This window comes from Colobus angolensis, unplaced genomic scaffold, assembly GCF_000951035.1.
Source record: "Colobus angolensis palliatus isolate OR3802 unplaced genomic scaffold, Cang.pa_1.0 Scaffold19, whole genome shotgun sequence".
NCBI classification, from domain to species: Eukaryota; Metazoa; Chordata; class Mammalia; order Primates; family Cercopithecidae; genus Colobus; species Colobus angolensis.
In genome coordinates this window covers 9,519,146-9,527,254 of record NW_012115043.1, presented here as the reverse complement: position 1 = coordinate 9,527,254, position 8,109 = coordinate 9,519,146, and positions in this window count along the sequence as shown.

Below are 8,109 nucleotides of genomic sequence, written 5' to 3'. Positions count from 1 at the left end.
ATGTTTCTGTTCGCTTTAGCCAAATCTCATAGGTAGCTGCCTGTGATACAATCTGAGGGCCACAGAGGGCCCACCTACCTAAATTATCTCCTCCCTTAGGATTTTACATACAGTGGGTTCTCAAAGGAAATAGGTAGCGTTGATTCAAATCCGTGACAATAACTCCACTTAAAAATAGTATTATAAACAGCAAAATTGCAAAGAGTTGCAAGGTGGATGTATGTTTCTGTTCGCTTTAGCCAAATCTCATAGGTAGCTGCCTGTGATACAATCTGAGGGCCACAGAGGGCCCACCTACCTAAATTATCTCCTCCCATAGGCTTCTATTTCTGGAATCATCCAAATTTAGGCCAGGATGTTGAATAGGATTTATCTCAAATACCAAATGTGATCAATTAGTAAAGTCTGTCTGGAACAATGTGTTGAGGATGGAAAAGAAACATCCAAAATCAACATCAACAAAAAAGAACTGTATTTGATTAGTAATGTCTGCTATGGCCACAGGATGAGAAAATTTTTTAATACATTTTATCCCTATTTTAAGCTTTTATTTTATGTTAAAAGTCCCTGTATTCAGAAGGTGCCAGTTAAAATACAAACATGAACAGGAAGAGTTCCAGTAATGAAGCAAGTTGAATATCCATTCATATGTTCTGTATGTCTCAAAGAGTAAACTCTATTTCTTAAGTATGTACCTGAATCTTTAATTGGAGGTAGCCTGGCCCAAATCTGCTTTGTTAGGAATTGTTATATGCAAATCTGGTAACGTTGTTAGGAATTGTTGTATGCAAATCTGGTAACATTCAACCCAGCTGTTTTGTCTGTTGCTTTTTGGTATCATACAAGTTATTTTTGAGCACCCACTATTTGCAAGGCACAATTAGGTGCTTTCTATATAATATGTCAGATTCTTACCACAACCCAGCAAGTATGTATGATTTATCTCCATTTTCCAGAGAAGGGACTGGGATGTCACACTGCTACGGGTAGCAGACAGAGGTTCTGAATCCATGTCTGCCCACCTGCAGCACCTGGCTCTTTCCCTCTTTTAAACATTTGCAATGGGACCTCTGAGCTCAAGCACAGCCTCCTGTAAAGGGGAGATTACCAACAAATGGATGTCACCAGCTGACAAATGATGAAGCTGTTCATCTCAAAGATGACTCTAGTAGCCTAAGCCTGGTGATCTTTGTGATTTCACTAAGTAAAGCCCCGAGGGCAATTAACACTGATTCAATAAAGGCCAAAGCCCTTACCCAATCATTTGTTTGCATCTCTTCAATAAAATAGAAATGTCAGCTGGACGTGATGTGCCTCATACTGCCAGTGATATTTTGAAAGTAATGACTGTTTTCTCAGAGCCCACATTTCCTCTCCAGCCTCCTCCCTTCCCTGTTGCTCCCCAAGCCACCTCCTGTCAGAGTGGTTGCTGGGAAAAATCAGGTTCCCAAATGCTGAGGCAGGAGTGGAAAGTTCTCCAGAAAATGTACCAAATTTTTAGATCTGCATTTCTGATCTTTATAGGGAAGAAACATTTAGTTGCTGGTTTCCACTGGCACACATCTGATGAATGTAGGATATAAGAAGCAAAATTTCAAATAAGCATTTTTGCCTGATGCATCGTTCATAAAGCTCGCAAGAGGAGACACTGACAGGTTTCACCCACAAGTTTTTAACCGACAGTGCCTATTGTGCACACAGGGAAATCAATATGGCCTGTGTCATGAGGGAGGGCACTATGGAGGAGGCACGAATTCCTGTGTTTGCATCTCTCTCTCATTGAAAGTTTGGAAACCTGACTGAGGCTCTGGGATCAGACTTCCTCAGTTTGAATCCCAGCTTTACCTCTTGCTAACTTTGTGACCTTGGACATATCTTTTTAACCTCTCTGTACTTCGCTTTCCTCAACTATAAACCGGGTATTGTAATTGAGCCTACAAAAATCCTAGAGTGTTGTGAAAACAAAATATGACACTGGGGATAAAAGGTTTAGCATAGCTTAGTATTATATTGTATAAGCTCAGTAAGTAGTTGCTGTTATTGTTATTACTCTTATTGTTTACATTTGGGTATAGGATATGGACAACTGTCACCTTCACACTTGCAACAGGGGTGCACAAGGGTATTGTCAAGCAGGGCAAGAAGGTGGATCTTTAAAATGTGTTTGGCAATAGCAAGTCCCTGTTTCTCTCTCTCTCTCGCTCTCTCTCTCTCTCTCTCTCTCTCTCTCTCTTTCCAGTCTCCTGTCATCAGACGTCTTCTGTGAAGTGGGGGAACTATTAGGCAGAGGCCATGCTGCAAACATTTCCAACTTATATCAAACTAGCCTAAGTGACCTCAGAGGAAAGAAAAGCAACAGAATCTCTAGGGAAGCCTTGACTGGCCCAGCTTAATCATGGGACCCTCCCAGGGCCAATCACAGTGGCAAAGGGAAGGGGGTACTTCTGTTGGCTGTTGAACAAAACCTCACTGGGCAGTGGAGGGGAGCTCCTCAGGGGATGGGAATGCTGTCCTGGAAGAGAGAGGACAGGTATGCTGCCAAGACAAAAACAACAGATGTTGGTCCTCCAACACTCACTCTCAGTACATGAAAATAAGCTGCTTTGGCCACACATGAGTACATCACTCTATTAATAACCAAATAACATTCTTTGTGATTTAAAAAAAATGTTATATAAACCAACTTGGAAGCTTAAAACCAAAAGCAACAAAAAAGCATATATAAATACGCCTTATATATATATCATACATATATATTCTGCCAATAGATATATAAAACAAATTATATTTTAAAATGTTAATCAGATTATTGTTAATTTTAAAACTTCATTTTTTCAGCTTCCTAGGCTTTTATTCTAAGTTGTGGTCATGTTACATTTTCTTGTCCTCTGGAGTTCCTTAAGCCATTTGGTTTTCATGTGGGAAGGGAGAAAACATTCCGCTATAGATACACGGATGCAAGTTGTCAGAAACAAAATTTGTAAAGAATATGCTTCCAAAAACTCATTTCTTGGTATATAATGCTTTCATAGCAAATTTGCAAATAATTTATCTTTTTGACGATTTGGGGTAAAGTGGTCATGTAATACAGGTAACTTGAGAATATTTCTTGTACCATCTGTCAAATATTTATTATTTGATTCCCTAAATATTTCTTGAGGTTCTACTACGTTATTTTTACCAATTTGAATGAAAGCTGTTGGAGTAGGAAGTACAAACAAGTCAGCATTCTTCCCAGCCCTGGAACTCTGATGACTTGTTGGGTGGTCTCTTGACTTAAAACTTAATCCCAGACACCTGATGGCAATCAGACTGGATTTAAGGCAATAAGCCAAACAGGTGAAGTAAGACATTTAAACTGTCGATGAATAAATGATGACCTCTTCAGGCAGAGGAGATGCAGTATCTGGGAAGGGGAACAGCAAGGCTTTGGGGTGCTGGCCATGTCCTATTTCTTTTCGTTTAATTTAATTTTTAAAATTATCTTACAGTCAAATTGACTTTTTATCTTTCTTTTCTCCTTACTTTCCTTTCGGTTCTATGAATTTCAACACATGTATTGATATGGTCTGGATCTGTGTCCCTGCCGAAATCTCATATCAAATTGTAATTCCCAGTGTTGGAGGTGGGGCCTGGTGGGAGGTGACTGGGTCATAGGGGTGGTTTCTCATGAACAGTTTAGCACCATCCCTCTTGGTGCTGTTCTCCTGATAGTGAGCGAGTTCCCATAAGATCCAGTTGTCTAAAAGTATGTAGCACCTCCCCGCTCTTTCTTCTTCCTGCTCCAGCCATGTGAAGTGTCTCGCCTTCTGTCATGATTGGAAGCTTCCTGAGGCCTCCCCAGAAGCAGAAGCCACTATATTTCCCATATGGCCTGTAGAACTATGAGCCAATGAAACCCATTTTCTTTATACATTACCCAGTCTCAGGTATTTCTTTACAGCAGTGTGAGAATGGGCTAAATATGTATATATATTTGTATAATCATCACCCACACACAGGGATTTTGGGTTCCGACGACCAAGAAAATTCCCTCCTGCTGGCCTTTACAACACACCCTCTCCCACCCCTTAACCTCTGGCAATTACTGATCTTTTCTCCACCACTAGAGTTTTTGTCTTTTCAAGAATGTCATGTAAATGGAATCCTATGGTGTGTGATCTTTTGAGACAGGCTTCTTTCACCTCCCATAATCACTTTAATATTCTTCCAATATTAACAGTTCTGTTTTACCACTGAGCAGTGTTCCATGGTATGGACATACCACAGCTTGTTTATTCATTCACTAGTTGAAGGACATTGGTGATCATGAAGACACACTGTAAGTAAGCATGCATTAGTTTTTGTGAAAACATGTTCCATTTCTTGAGCTGGGTAGTGGGTAGACATATAAGTTTGCCTTGCGATTAGTCATTGAGCTGCACGTTTTTGTCCTATTGCCCTTTTCTCTATACATGTTGTATTTACAGTAAAAGGGGTTTAAAAACATTGAGTCTGGTAAATAGAAGAAAAGACAAATTTTATGTTGTAGGAAACGTTTGAAAAATACTTTCATTTGACCTTACAACAGCCCCATAGATTTATAATGTACAATTCTGACAAAGACCTTCCCATCCTCTCGACTAAAAAGAAGACAGATGTGAAAGGACTATCAGTTATTGTGACAGGTCTTTATCTTTGCTGATTCTGACAAAAGTTTCTGAGGCCTCTGCTGGAAAGATTGGCAATTATCAAAGCTTTTTTTTTTTATTTTTGAGATGAAGTTTCACTCTGTGGCCCAGGCTGGAGCACAAAGGCACGATCTCGGCTCACTGCAACCTCCGCCTCCTGGGTTCAAGCAATTCTCCTGCCTCAGCCTCTTGAGTAGCTGGGATTACAGGCACTCACCACCACACCTGGCTAGTTTCTGTATTTTCAGTAGAGACAGGGTTTCACCATGTTGACCAGGCTGGTCTCAAACTCCTGACCTCAGATGATCTGCCCACCTCAGCCTCCCAAAGTGCTGGGATTACAGGTGGGAGCCACTGCACCAGACTGATCAAATCTCTTTCATAGCAGCTCTGGACTTACTGGTAAAACTGATGTATGATCTCTTTGAGCATTATAATTACCCAGGTGGGCTATATTCTATTCCAATAACCTGAGAAGTAATTAATAAAAGAGAGACAGCCTTTGGCAGAAGTAGAGGAAACACGAATTGCGTGAAGTAATAAAGTGACCCATGTCCATATTAACTTTTTAATTAGTGGTGTATAATTTGATCTTACAACTGCTCAGCCATTTAGGAATTAGGGAGGAAGGATTTAGGTTACCATGCAACTGCCTGGATGATTTCTTTCCTGTAGGCCACTGGAGTAGAGCGTAGATGTCCTTTCACATTTCTGGTATTTCCCCCCCTCCATTGTCATAAAAGAACAAAGCCAAGCCAAAATGTATTCAACAGGGCCATGATGCTATACCAGATATTAAAGAAAATCTAACTAAAGTTGTTAGCTATTCAAGTATGATTTTGTTTCTGAACTAATATAATGAGTACCATACTCACCCCAAAATGCAATAACCTATTCAGCGGCTGTGATTTATACAATTGAAACATCCAGATCACCTTTCTCAGCCCACAGGCTGAAGCCTACATGTTGGCTACACTAGCTTCAAGTCAATTCTGTGGCCAGCTTTCTTTTGGGGACATGCAGAGGAAAGCTGCTGGAGAGTTCCCTGAAGAAGTCACCTCTTCAGCATCTGAAGACTGGTTTAATGGGGCGAGAGCCACTGACAGACCAGCAAGTTTCCATGCATTTGGGAGCAGAGTGGCCTGTTGGGACTGGGTGCTCATTGCAAAGAGATGGGAGGAGCTGAGATTCACTGTTGGTGGCAATAGAGGTCACTTTAAGTTCTTGACCAGGGGGAGTAAAGTGATGAAAGACATAGAATGTCAATAAGAAACCCTTTGTCTCGAGTAACCTTGACTTCTTAAGCAAGGGAAAAAACATATGTTTCCAACTGCAAGCTCTTGTATTTGGTACAGTGAAATGCTATTTGGATTTTTTTTCATTTTTTTGAAAAATGGGGATGAAGATTTCAAAAGTGAGATACTAGTTAAGTGAGACAAAATATATGTTTTATTTGTCTCCCTTAGTCATTTCATGAAATAAATGAATGTTTGCCCGTCTGTAACCACCTGGCATCTAAACCGTATTTCTACGTTTCAGAATGTCTTTGAGTCTGAAATTTAGTAGGACTCAAAGCCCAGCTCTCATAACAGAAGCTGAAAAGGCCAAACTCATTTCCCTGTTACTAGCGCAGGAGCCCAGGATCTAAGCTTGGCCAATCAAATGTCCACAGATATAAACTCAGAGAAGCAGGTACAGGGTGACAGCAGCACTTGCTCCCCATAGCATTAGGGGCAGTGGCAGTGGTACGAGACTTCGTGCTTAATGTTAACTGCATCCATCCATGGGGCTGGCTGACTGCTAAATGTGCTCTTGTTCCAACTACGTAGACTCCCGTTGTTTCCCCCATTTTCCAAGCCTGGTCCTCCAGCCTTCTTAGAGATCCCATAAGAAACCAACATCTTGTCATTAAATTTCTTTGCTGCTTAAATGACTAGAATCACTTTCAATTGCTTACAACCAGGAACCTTGACTAGTACAGCGAAAGATCCCACACCAACCCTCCAAAACAGGGCTTCTACATGTTTTGCTCATCTTTCTATGATGGGGACAACTTTATTAGTGTACTTTAATTATGAGACTAGTGTTGAAGAGCTCGTAGAGAAAAGTATGATTATTGCATTTATGTTAAAGGACTAATTAAAGCTATCAATGTTTTTCTTATTACAAGTTCATAGTCTTCCCCTGAGAAGAGCACATCCTATGTGCATTATCAGCTGAAAAATAAAAGGAACTCACCAGGAAATTACTTGGAGAAAATGCTCAGTAGACACTAAAAAGTAATGTATCTTCCAACTGGCTTCCAGATAAAATTGAGTCTCTTAAATGCAAGAGGTTACAACATCCCAGCAAGATGCAGATTCCAAAGCTGTTATGTTATGTTGAAGGAAATAATGCAAACTGGTATTTTTAAAACGTCTAAGTTGCCTGTATCTTTCTTCAAATCCTCATATCTCATACAATTACTGTGATACTGGTAGAAGAACAGTTAAATCCCTATTGTAAAACCATCTGCATTAAGGCTAGGCAAATTATCTAACCTTAAGTTGTTGATGCAAAAGCAGAACTCAGGGTAACTTAAATTAAGAGTTTCTCAAGTGGTCACTTCTCAATCCTTTTATATTTTCCTCTCAGTGGGGAACATCGAGCCCTACATGTATGTAACAGGTGATCAATGAGTGCTTATTCATTTAATTCAGAGTCAAAATGATTAGTCATCAATGACCAGGACATAGCATTGGCCTGAATTATATCACACGAACAGACATGGTCAGGGCTGCCTTTATGGTTGGGCAGATTGTGCAGTGGGGGAAGAGGAGTGGGGCAAGGATACTCACAGTATAGGCAGGAAAAAAATCTGTGGATTTCTTATGACAATATCAGTGTATTATGGTATTTTCCTGCAGAAGTGTCTAGGATGGAGTACCTTTTAGTAATTCACATGAAGGCACCGTCACCACGTATGGGCTGGCAGAAGCCTAGGTAGCACCTGGATAAAGGAATTGATGGACAGGCACTAAATCTTAAAGAGATATTGAGCCCTTAAATTACTGGCAGCGGGGCACGGCAGCAGGAAAATTCCTGCTTTAATAAACTTGTATACCTGTGATGAAAGGTTTAGGAGTCAACATGTTACATCAGCTCAATGGGATACATGATAAAAACAAAACAAAAACCTCCGCATTTGATTATCTCTAGCTCATGTTCTTGTCCGTAAACTCTGTGCTACTTGCTACTAGAGGGAGGGGGTGGGTGAGGAAGTGGGCTGTTAAGGACGTGCAGAACCACAGCAGCAGAGTCATGTCCCAGGAAAGTCTTATCAGCAAGGCCCAGGGCAACAGGCATCACCTCAGCCCCTGGGGTTGTACCCGGCATAAGAGAATGGAGGGGAGAGGGACTCTGTATGAAACAGCTGATTAGATAATGTTGTGGCTTAAAG